This window comes from Leptodactylus fuscus, chromosome 11 (genome assembly GCF_031893055.1).
Source record: "Leptodactylus fuscus isolate aLepFus1 chromosome 11, aLepFus1.hap2, whole genome shotgun sequence".
NCBI lineage: Eukaryota > Metazoa > Chordata > Amphibia > Anura > Leptodactylidae > Leptodactylus > Leptodactylus fuscus.
Genome location: NC_134275.1, coordinates 33,983,487 through 33,996,012, shown reverse-complemented (window position 1 = coordinate 33,996,012; position 12,526 = coordinate 33,983,487).

Below are 12,526 nucleotides of genomic sequence, written 5' to 3'. Positions count from 1 at the left end.
CTGACCGTGTGCACTGCGCCTAAACTTCTCTGTCTACTGTTTCAGGAACTCAACACTGAGGGTGACGTCACGGTCATGTGACCACATCAGCTGACCCACACTGCCCTCTGGTGTTATATAGACGGAAGTGCGGCGAGCTTCTATGTCGGTCACAATGTGATGTACAGGCGCCCTCTGCTGGCGGCGAGGATCTCTGCAGCATTTTTGGTGTCATGATTGAACCATTCCCTCCAGGGCCTTCTTTCTTTAGGACATGTCTGAGGGGTCTGTGATTTGGGATAATCTATTAGGCTAAGGCGAAGAACTGCTGTGTGAACGCATTGCGATTCTTTCCGCAGCGCTTTTAAGAGAAAGTTCACAGAGTTTTCCCTGCGGACTTTCTCTTAACATTATATCTACGGGAAAGCCGCCGGTGTTTCTGTAAATATAATTGACATGCTGCGATCTTTTCCGCAAAGTGGGGTTGCATACCTCCCAACCGTCCCGATTTCCGCGGGACATTCACTAATTTGGTGTCCTGTCCCGCGGTCCCGGTCTGCGGGAGGTATGTTCTGATTTCAACTCATCGGCGTCCGGAGGACGCCGATGAGTTGAACATATAAGCGAGTAAAGCAGGAGCTTTCACAGCTCAGTTCCTGCCTTACTGCTGCGCTCCGGCGTGTGTAGGCACGATGTGATGATGTCACATCAGGCCTACAACTATGTGAGTGGAGTGAGAGAGCGGCGGGGGAGCGTTGGAAAGTGAGACACTGGGGCAGATGAAGGGGGGAGAACGGCATGGCACTTGGGCAGATGAAGTGGGGGGGAGAACGGCATGACACTGGGGCAGATGAAGGGGGAGAACGGCATGGCACTGGGGCAGATGAAGGGGGGGAGAACGGCATGGCACTGGGGCAAATGAAGGGGGGCGAGAATGGCATGACAATGGGGCAGATGAAGGGGGGAGACATGAATCTGGGGGCAGAGATGGGGGGACATGAATCTGGGGGCAGAGATGGGGGGACATGAAACTGGGGCAGAGATGGGGGGACATCAAACTGGGGGCAGAGATGGGGGGACATGAAACTGTGGGCAGAGATGGAGGGGGAACATGAAACTGGGGGCAGATAAAGGGGTTATATGAAACTGGGAGAGATGGAGGGGGGAATATAATTTACAGGTGACTGTAGGAAGATTATACTATGTGGGGGAACATGAAAAATGAATGAGAATGGGTGGAGTCAACATAAAAGTGGGCGGAGCTAAGTTTGCCACAGCGTGCACAGCATATTTTGTCCCTCTTTTGGTTCTTCAAAAGTTGGAAGGTATGGGGATGGGATTCGCATGAATTCCATCCACTTTGCCTGCACTGTACAACACCGCAATTTTTCTCGCAGCGTCTCCGCTGCAGGCAAATCACAGCGTTTCCGGTCTGTGGGGCCCCAGCCTTAAAGTTTCCTTCATGCACATTTTTTATGGTGTTTTTTTTCCGAATTTATGAAAAATATGAAAAAGTTTGTGTTTTTTTTATCAGCATGTCTTTGGTGGAGTTTTTTTTTTTGTTGCCATGCTTTTATATAGGTTTACTAGCTTCTGCCTACGACTTCAACTGCGGGTTGTTGAAGTGGTTGATCCGCCTATATTCAGCAAACTGCTGCCGTCGATGGTTTGCTTGCTCCAGCGTTTTGGCAGCTCTTAAGCTGTCCTGCTCCTGATCTTGTTCCTCACTTCGTGCCTGTGATTCTTCCGGCATCTCAGCAGCTCGCTGGGACGCCATATAATGAGCATGTTGTTGGTGATCCACCTGCATCGGCGTTTCGACAACTGTCAAGCTGGCCTGTCGCTGAATGTATTCCTCGCGCTGTGCCCGTGATTATTGCGGCATCAAAGCAGCTTGCTAGAAAGCCATATAATGAGTGTGTTGGCATTGATGATCTCCCTGCTCCAGCGTTTCGGCAGCTCTCAAGTTGGTCTGGCACTGAAGTTGTTCTTCGCACTGTGCCTGTAATTGATCTAGCATCTCAGCAGCTCGCTGCAACGCCATATAATGCATGTATTGTTGGCATCAATGATCCCCCTCATTGGTGTTTGTCCATTTCAGTTTGTCTGCACTGCATGGAGCAGATCAGATAATATGCAAATGTGTGTACAGAATTCACTGAGGGTTAGCGTGTGTTTACACGGAGTGATAACAGCCCTGGCTGAGATAAGGTGCTGCAAGAGCAGTGTAATATAGTATGTTAACATAAATTCATAACAGTCGAGGTTACAATCTATGTGCCAAATTTCATCCAAATTTGTTTTTGCGTGATTGACTAACAAACATCCAAACACACAAACTTTCACATTTATAATATTAGTAGGATTCATATAGTTTATATAGGTTTATGTTTAAAGGGATTGTCCATGAATTACAGAAAATTCAGGGGTGGCTTTAAAAAATAAAAAAGGCTAGGTTCATACTAGTGTCGCTGTTCAGGTCCGCCAGGGGACTCAGACAATGGAGAAGCAGACTGCTAAAATAATGTTAACACACAGAGCCTGGCGGACACCATTGACTAAGAAATCTGTAGACAAAAGACTTACCTGACACCATTGGTATCAGTGGTTTTGAGATACAGAGATGCCTTGATAGTCTTTAAAGGGGTTGTCCCACGTCGCATACTTACCCGTCTTCGTTCCTCTAAAATCTTCTGTCTTCCGGCTTTGTCTCGTCATTGGTGGGCGGGGTCACATATGCAAAGCCAAGCGGCGAGATGCCGCCGGCCCTGCTTGCGCGCTCATACACCAGTCTACCCTTCACAATGCAAATACAGACCCGACACCCTGTAGCATTGTGAAGGCTAGACTGGTGTATGAGCTTGCACGCAGGGCCGGCGGCATCTCGCCGCTTGGCTTTGCATATGTGACCCCGGAGCGGAACAGCATCGCTTCTGCCGCTGCTGTCTTCATGCAGGGCAGAAGCATAGCGATGTGCCTGTGCCGGCGTCTAACTGTCCCCAGCATCCGCCTATTACAGCGGATGCCGGGGAGTTAGACGCCGGCACAGGTGAAGCCAGCAACATCGCTATGCTTCTGCCCTGCATGAAGACAGCAGCGGCAGAAGCGATGCTGTTATTCCACTCCTCCGCCCCGGAATAGCAGCATCGCTTCTGCCGCTGCTGGCTTCATGCAGGGCAGGCACATAGCGATGTTGCTGGCTTCACCTGTCCCCCAAAGGGTAAACTCCCCCCCCCCTCCAGGCTCGCTCCCGTGTACTTAGCCCCTCCTCCCTCCCCCCTGAGAGCAGGCAGACACATCACTTGACTCAGGTCAGGGCTGTGGCCACAAAAAAATGAATAAAGTGAGATAGTGGCCAAACAAAGCAATTTTGCTGAAGCATTGTATTTAGGAAAAGTCTTACATTCACATTTACAAGCATTATAGATAGGATCCTTGTGACGGGACAACCCCTTTAAAAAGGCTATTCTACTACTACCTTCTTTTTTTTTTTTTTATTCTCCCCGCCCTTCCGTTGTAATCCTGGTTAATTACTTTATGTAAAGGAGTCCGAGCACCCTGAGCGTTCTCCAAGGCCTCCGAGCACCCCCCATATCATATCTTTATTCACGTCCCTTACTGTGTAAGCGGCCATTTTTCTTGTTGCCACGGGCATGTGCAGTCTGCGCTGCCGGAGGCCTAGAAGATTGAAACCCAGCTCCAGAAGAAGACGTGCAGAGAAGCGGGTTCCAGAAGAAGATGGAGGCGTCGCTGGAGAGTTCTCTCGCAGCATTGGGGACGCCCCTAGTGCTGTTTGAGCACTGAGGACCGCCCCCAGTGCTGCGAAAGAACTCATTTGCATACTGAAGAAAACCAGGATTTCAACCGAACGGCAGCGCGGAGAAGACATCTAAAGGTAGGAGATTAGCCTTTGTTAAGGCTATTCCTACGTGTTATCAAGAAAAAAAAAGCATTTTAATGGTAGAATCCCTATAAAATAAATAAATAATTTAGCCAAAGATCATAAATTGGTAAGGCCAGGCTCACAATGAGTTTTTTTTTACACTGATTCCAACAGGGAATTAAATATAATATAATATGGAATTATGGCCAAAAGGAGGAGGAATCTTATCTGCGTCAGACTCTTCTTCTTTGTTATGGTGGAGTTTCTATCTGAAATACAGGGCGATGATGTCATGGGCATGGAAAATACTGTAAACTGCACTTGCCAAAAATTTATGCTGAGCCTAGACATGGGGCTGTCCTTCCTCTTCTGCTGGGTGGATCTAGAGGCGTGCAATGATCAGTGTCACCGAAGACCAAACTGCAGATTGCACCCCTGGAGCCCTTTTCAACTCATTTGGATATTTTTTATAAGTTGTATTTTCTCTATGATGGAGCCGCCGACAGACACAAAAAGACATTTTAAGGAAGTGAATCTGAAAAATATGAAGCCTCGCAACGTACTGTGTGTATCTTAATATGGTATTTTGTGCTGACAGACTCCCTTTAAATATGCAGCATGTCCATTTCCGCTGTGGATTTCACCAGAGGTGTAACTTGAAGTTCCTTATCCCTAATGCAGAATTTGTAATGGGGTCCTTAAACACCTTTAATATTGCATAGTCCACTATCCAGTCCCACAGTGCCCCAAGGGGTTTTCCTGGGGATGTCCCCACCACATGTGACCGCCGAGGGAAATCATCAGCCTAAGGAAAGGAACATGTCCTTTCCCTAAGCCACTGTTTGGCCTCAGCAGTCACGTGCAGTGGAGATTTCTGCCGGAAAAGCCCTGGTGGACAAGACAGTGACCTGGGACACTGGAGCACCTGGGACACTGGAGCACCGGGGACAGGCGAGTACAGATTTTTTATTTTATTCACCTTTCCTGGCAAAATGTGTCCTTTGTGGCTGTACCCTAAGCCTAGGTTTACACAGTGGGATTTGCAACAGGAGACAGATGCTTCATTGTTTGGTAGATGAAAATATCAGCCAGCAAAAAAAACATAGGAATCCTGATCAATGAAAGTGAAAGGCAAGCGGGAAGATTCCTGTGACGGATTATGTATAGCAGGTTCTGCCACAAAATCCACTGTGTGAGGTATCCTAATAGTGCAGAGGGCATCATCACTTACTGGCCTATTTATACACAATAAACTTGCTCTGAAGTTTGGTTGTGACAGATAACACGATTATCCTGCAGCTGCAGATCCACCATTGCAGCTGCACACCCATCTAGACACAATTTTCTTCTAGCAGTTGCCAAGTGGTTCAATAGCCAGGGGCAGCGTTAAGGGGGGGTGTTGCAAACTGGGCAATTGCCCAGGACCCGCCCAGCTTAAGGGGCCTCCTGTGCTGCTTAATATTTCACCTTTATGTTTATGGAGTGACCGACCATCTGTTCTCACTGACAGACAGTCGGGTCACTCACCGTGCAGCGGCCGCAGGAGCTTCGGGGAAGGCTCTGTATGAGCTGTTGTGTGAGGTAGTAGCCCCGCCCCTGCCCCGCCTCCAGTTCAGCAAGGCCTGCGGTGCCGTGTGAAGCCTTGCTCTCCTCAGACTGAGACTGGTGCAGCTCAGCTCCTGCTCTGCATCGTGCAAAGTCTAAGTCTTCCCCAGGAGGAGGAGAGGAAGCTCCATACAAAGAGAAAGTAAAAAAGAAAACACCAGGTACATTCTTGGATTACTATTTCTATTAATGTCAGACATTAGGGTGGGAAATCTTCCGTAGGGAAATCATTAAAGCACAGGAACTAACAATACCTAGAAGGAAGAAAAATGGGAAGCACCTAAAAATATCAGGATGGATGATCAAAAAATTACATAACCTGCTAAAAAGGAAAAAGGAAACATACAAAAAGTGGAAGATGGGAAATATACCTAAGGAAGAGTACACAGCAGTCTGCAGACTCTGCAAGACAAGCATCAAAGGAGCTAAGGCTGAACACGAATTGAAGCTTGCAAAAGAGGCAAAGAGTAAGGTAAAAGGATTTTGGGGATATGTTAAAAGCAAAAGAAAAGTGAAGGAGACCATTGGAGTCCTGAAGAATGACAAAGGAGAAATAGTTAACATGGTGGAACAGCAGGTGGAGCTACTAAATTCATATTTTGTATCCGTCTTCTCCCAAGAAACTAATGGAAATATCGACATTAATGGTGATGGAGATGAGGGGAAGGAGGACTCCAAGCTGACTATAAGCGAAGGTCTGGTAAGAGAGCACTTAGCCAAGTTACAGGAAACCAAGTCCCCAGGACCAGATGATTTACACCCTAGAGTCCTGAAAGAGATAGCAGAGGAAATAACAGAACCCCTTGCTATAATCTTCGGTAAGTCATGGGAAACAGGAGTGGTCCCTTTAGATTGGAAAAGGGCAAATGTTGTCCCCATCTACAAAAAGGGGAAAAGGGACGATCCAGGAAATTACAGGCCGGTAAGTCTGACCTCGATAGCAGGAAAAATCTTTGAGCAAATTGTCAAGGAACATTTACTTTGGTACCTGGATGGGAAGGCATTAATTAACCAGAGCCAGCACGGCTTTATGACCAATAAATCTTGTCAGACTAACCTGATTTCCTTCTACAACAAAATCACTGAATGGTTGGACCAAGGGAATGCCGTGGACATAGTATATCTTGACTTCAGTAAGGCATTTGATAAAGTTTCACATAACCTTCTTATTGAAAAAATGATTAAGTATGGCTTTGACAAAAAATCAGTTAGGTGGATTCACAACTGGCTTAATGATCGGGCACAACGAGTAATACTAAGTGGCTACACATCGAACTGGAAGAAAGTCAAAAGCGGGGTGCCGCAGGGCTCTGTTCTGGGCCCAGTACTTTTTAATATCTTTATAAATGATCTGGACGATGGAATTATTGGGGAATTCATAAAATTTGCAGATGATACGAAGATAGGAGGAATAGCCAACACTAGAGAGGAGAGAGAGTGTATTCAAAAGGACTTAGACACACTGGAACAATGGGCTGAGGCCAACAAAATGGTATTTAACAGGGACAAATGCAAAGTTCTACATCTGGGTAACAGAAATGTAAAAAACATATATAGTATGGGAGGAATAGAACTAAGTGATAGCATAGGGGAAAAGGACTTGGGCATAATAGTAGATCACAAATTCAACATGAGCCAACAGTGCGGTGCTGCTGCAAAAAAGGCTAATAAAATTCTGGGATGTATTAAGACAAGCATTGAATCTAGATCAAGAGAGGTCATTATTCCGTTGTACTCTTCCCTGGTCAGACCACACCTGGAATACTGTGTACAGTTCTGGGCGCCTCAATTCAAGAAAGACATCGATATATTGGAGCAAGTCCAGAGAAGAGCAACCAAAATGGTGGAAGGTCTGCAAACCATGCCCTATGAGGAGCGGCTAAAAGAACTGGGATTGTTTAGTTTGCAGAAGAGAAGGCTGAGGGGAGATTTAATAGCAGTCTACAAATATCTAAAAGGTAGTCACAGTGCAGAGGGATCTACCCTATTCTCATTAGCACAAGGAAGTACAAGAAGCAATGGGATGAAACTAAAGGGAAAGAGATACAGATTAGACATTAGGAAAAACTTTCTGACAGTGAGGGTAGTGAGAGAGTGGAATAGGCTGCCACAGGAGGTGGTGGGCGCTCCATCAATGGAAATCTTCAAGCGGAATCTGGATAAACATATAGCTGGGATGATTTAGGAAACCCAGCACTCGCAGGGGGTTGGACCCGATGGCCCTTGAGGTCTCTTCCAACTCTACCATAAAATAAAAAAAATGAAATAAAATTTGGGGTTATTAATCTAGTTTCAGTAGCTCCATGTGCCTCACATTAATAACGTAAGGCCCCACATTGCGGAAACGCAACTTCTTTTGTGGCAGATTTTGCTGCGGTTTTTTGAGCCAAAGCCAAGAATGGCTACAAAGGAATGGGAAATATATAGAAAGTTCTTATACTTCTGCCTTCTGCTCAGTCCACTCTTGGCTTTGGCTCAAAAAAACACAACAAAATCTGCCACAAAAGAAACGTGGGGCCTCAGCCTTAGGGTGTTTCTTTTCAGGTGGTGACACACTGTGTACCCAGATGCGGCTACAGCTAAAAGAACGCATGTATCCACGCAAATAACGGTAAACGTATGTGTGCAGGAGCACAGTGTGACAGCGCCCCTATGTTACAGTTTGTGGTTTGATTTTAGTGTAGGTGTCAACAATATTAAAACTAGGTTGCCTACTCCTGATGTAACAAAAACCCCTTTAAGACCCCATTCACATCTGCATTCGGATTTCTATTCAGGTCCGCTTGGGGACATCCCTATCGAAAATCTAATCCAGATTAAAAAGCAGTTACCAGGGAAACCTGCTGACCCCATAGACTATACTGGGGTCCGTGTGGTCTCCACTTGGTTTCCTGCAAGCTCCACTTTTCTCTCCACATTATTCGTGTGGAAACCAAGAGGAAATAATAATATATAATAATAATAAATTTTATTTATATAGCGCCAACATATTCCTCAGCGCTGTACAATTTGTAGAGTTCAAGTACAGACAGAAAGATACATTACAAAGAAAGTCATTTCACACACTGGGACTGAGGGCTTTGCTTGCAAGAGCTTACAATCTATGAGGTAGAAGGGGTGACACAAGAGGTAGCAGGGGCGGCATTGCTTATGCAGAGGTCAGACACTTTTGTAATAGAGGTGATTGTCATTGCATAAACATAAGATTTTATGAGCCGTCACCAGTTGTGTCCTTTAACCCCTTAAGGACCAGGCCATTTTTTGGTTTCGCATTTTCGTTTTTCCCTCCTCACATTTCAAGAGCCATAACTTTTTCATTTTTCAGTTCACAGAGTCACATGATAGCTTATTGTTTGCGGGACAAATTGTACTTTGTAATGGCACCATTCAATATGCTGTGCAATGTACTGGGAAGCTGGAAAAAAATTCAGAATGAGGCGCAATTGGAGAAAAAATCCATTTTCTTATGGGTTTAATTTTTACAGCATTCACTGTTTGGTACAAATGACATGTTACCTGTGTTCTACGTGTCAGTACAAACGCGGTGATACCAAATTTATATAGTATTTGAAATTTTTTGATACTTTTTAAAAAATGATAAACTTTGCAAAATAGAAAAAAAAATTTGTGTCATCATGTTCTAACACCTGTAACTTTTTCATATTTCCATGTATGGAGCTGGTTGTGGTGTCTTTTTATGCGGGACAAGATGACGTTTCTATTGATACCATTTGGGGAAAGATCCGATGGTTTGATCACTTTTTATTCAATTTTTTATAGGAGGCAAAGTGTTGAAAAAAACGCTTTTTGGCTGTTTTTATTTTTTTTGCCGCTACGCCGTTCGCAGTACGGGATAAATGTTTTAATATTCTAATAGTTCAGGCATTTTGGAGCGCAGGGATACCTAATATGTTTATGTTTAATGTTCTTTAATTACTTTTATAGCTGATCTAGGGAAAGGGGGGTGATTTGAACTTTTATATTTTTTTTATTTTTTTAATACTTTTAAAAACTTTTTTTTTTCTTCTGTTACATTTATGATCAGACCCCTTAGGTACCTTGAAACCTAGGGGGTCTGATCGCTCATACTATTCACTGCAATACTACAGTATTGCAGTGAATAGGAAAATCGCAGCACTTCTATTAGACGATGCCTCTGGCCTCTGGCATCGTCTAATAGATCTAGTGCAGAGACAAGCCTGGAAGCCTTCAATAGGCTTTCGGCTGTCATAGCAACTGATCACCGCCCTCTTGTGACGTTCAGGAGGGCGGCGATCGGCGAAACATGGCGGCGCCCATGCCGCCGGCGCCGTTTACACACTGCGGTCACGTTTGACCGCAGTGTGTAAAGGGTTAACAGCAGCGATCGGCTCGGGCACCGACCGCTGCTGTTAGTGGCAGGTCCTGGCTGTATTATACAGCCGGCATCTGCCGTGTATGGAGCGAGCTCAGCGTGTGAGCTCGCTCCATACATCCCCATGCGACCCATGACGTACAGTTACGTCTAGGGTCGCTAAGGGGTTAACATGTGGATGGAGCTTGGACCTATAAAGTTATCCTGAGATGACATCATATCATGTGGGGAAATGTGGGAGCGGGGACAGAGGAGGGTTAAGGGTTTACGTTAGATATTGTGATAGGCTTGTCTGAAAAGATGCGCCTTTAGTTTGCGTTTGAAACTGTAGAAATTGGGAGTTAATCTGATTGTCCAGGGTAGAGCATTCCAGAGAAGTGGTGCAGCTCGGGAGAAGTCTTGTATACGAGTGTGGGAGGTTCTGATAATAGAGGATGTAAGTGTTAGGTCATTGAGTGAGCGGAGAGCACGGGTTGGGCGGTAGACAGAGATGAGGGAGGAAATGTATGGCGGTGCGGCATTATGGAGAGCCTTGTGGATGAGGGTGATAACTTTATATTTTATTATATAATGACTAGGCAGCCAATGTAATGACTGGCACAGACCGGAGGCATCGCTGTAGCGTCTAGCCTGGTAGATTTGCCTGGCCGCTGCATTCAGAATAGATTGTAGAGGGGAGAGTTTAGTGAGGGGAAGACCGATTAGTTAGGAGTTACAGTAGTCAAGGCGAGAATGAATCAGAGAGACAATAAGTGTCTTTAGTGTATCTCTGGTAAGGAAAGGGCGTATTCTGGAGATGTTTTTGAGGTGGAGGTGACATGAACGTGCGAGTGATTCAATATGAGGGGTGAAGGAAAGGTCTACGTTAAACATGACCCCGAGGCAGCGGGCCTGCTGCCTAGGAGTTATAGTAAGGCCTGAGACTGCAATGGATATATCAGGGACAGATCTATTAGATGGTGGAAACAGCAGTAGTTCAGTCTTAGAGAGATTTAGTTTCAGATAGAGTGAGGACATGATATTTGAGACAGCAGAGAGGCAGTTTCTGGTGTTCTGTATGAGTGCCGGGGTGATGTCATGGGAAGATGTGTATAATTGGGTGTCATCAGCATAAAGATGGTACCTGAAGCCAAATCTGGCGATGGTTTGTCCAATGGGGGCTGTGTAGAGAGAAAAGAGCAGGGGGCCTAGGACCGAGCCCTGAGAAACCCCAACAGCAAGCGAAAGAGGGGAGGAAACAGAGCCCGCAAATGATACACTGAAAGTGCGGTCTGAGAGATAAGAGGAGAGCCAGGAGAGCGCAGTGTCATTGAGGCCAACTGAGCGGAGCATAGTGAGGAGGAGTTGATGGTCAACAGTGTCAAAAGCTGCAGAGAGGTCCAGAAGGATAAGAAGAGAGAAGTCGCCATTGGATTTAGCCATTAGGAGATCATTGGAGACTTTTGTGAGAGCCGTTTCAGTAGAGTGCAGAGCGCGGAAACCAGATTGTAAGGGGTCAAGCAGAGAGTTAGCAGAGAGATAACGGATTAAACGAGAATAGACCAGGCGTTCCAAGAGTTTAGAGATGAAGGGGAGGTTAGAGACGGGTCGATAGTTAGCAGCACAGGACGGGTCCAGGGAGGGTTTTTTCAATAGAGGGGTTATAACAGCATGTTTGAAGGAGGATGGGAAGATTCCAGAAGAGAGAGAGAGGTTAAATATTTTAGTAAGGTAAGTAGTGACAGCAGGCAACAGAGATTGGAGAAGGTGTGAGGGGAAGGGGTCACTACTGCAGGTTGTAGGGCGAGATGAAGAAAGTAGTTGGGAGACTTCCTCTTCTGTAACAGGTTCAAAAGATGAGAATGGACAGTCTGAAGTGCGGTTGGTGAGGGGATCATTGCTATGGTAGGTGGTGGGATCAATGCCACCTGGGGCTTGGGCAGTAATTTCCTGACGGATCTTATCAATTTTATCATGGAAATAAGTGGCAAGGTCATCGGCACTAAGGTCTGTGAATGGCGTCTGCACCTTGGGTGTGAGTAAGGAGTGAAAAGTTTCAAAAAGCCTTTTAGGGTTGCTGGAGAGAGAAGAGATGAGGGCGGTGAAATAGTCTTGTTTGGCAGGTAAAGGGCAGAACTATATGTTTTAAGCATAAATTTGAAGTGGAGGAAATCTGCAGGTGAACATGATTTTCTCCAGAGACGTTCAGCACACCTAGAGCACCGCTGAAGAAATCGTGTCTGTGGCGTGTGCCAGGGTTGCTGCCTCCTATGTGGGACTTTACGAGTGGAGGGGGGAGCCACCTCATCCAATGCATTTTTAAGGGTTTCATTATAGTGACTGGTGACCAGATTGGGACAGGAGATTGAGGAGATGGGGGACAGAGAGGACTGTAGAGTATCTGAGAGGTGCTGGGTATTGATAGCACGCAGATTCCTATATGTGTGATGGGTAGGTGTATCTTGTGAAGGAGAGAGGGCACTGATAGTGAGAGACAGAAGACTATGATCAGAGAGGGGCAGAGCAGAGTTAGTAAATTTAGAAACTGTGAGGAGTCGATGGAAGACAAGATCAATCGTGTTTCCATCTACATGTGTGGCAATAGAAGAACATTGTGAAAGACCAAAAGAAGTGGTTAATGAGAGAAACTGTGAGGCAGCTGGGGAGTGAGGGGGGGCAATAGGGATGTTAAAGTCACCCATGATGAGGGTAGGAATGTCACTGGA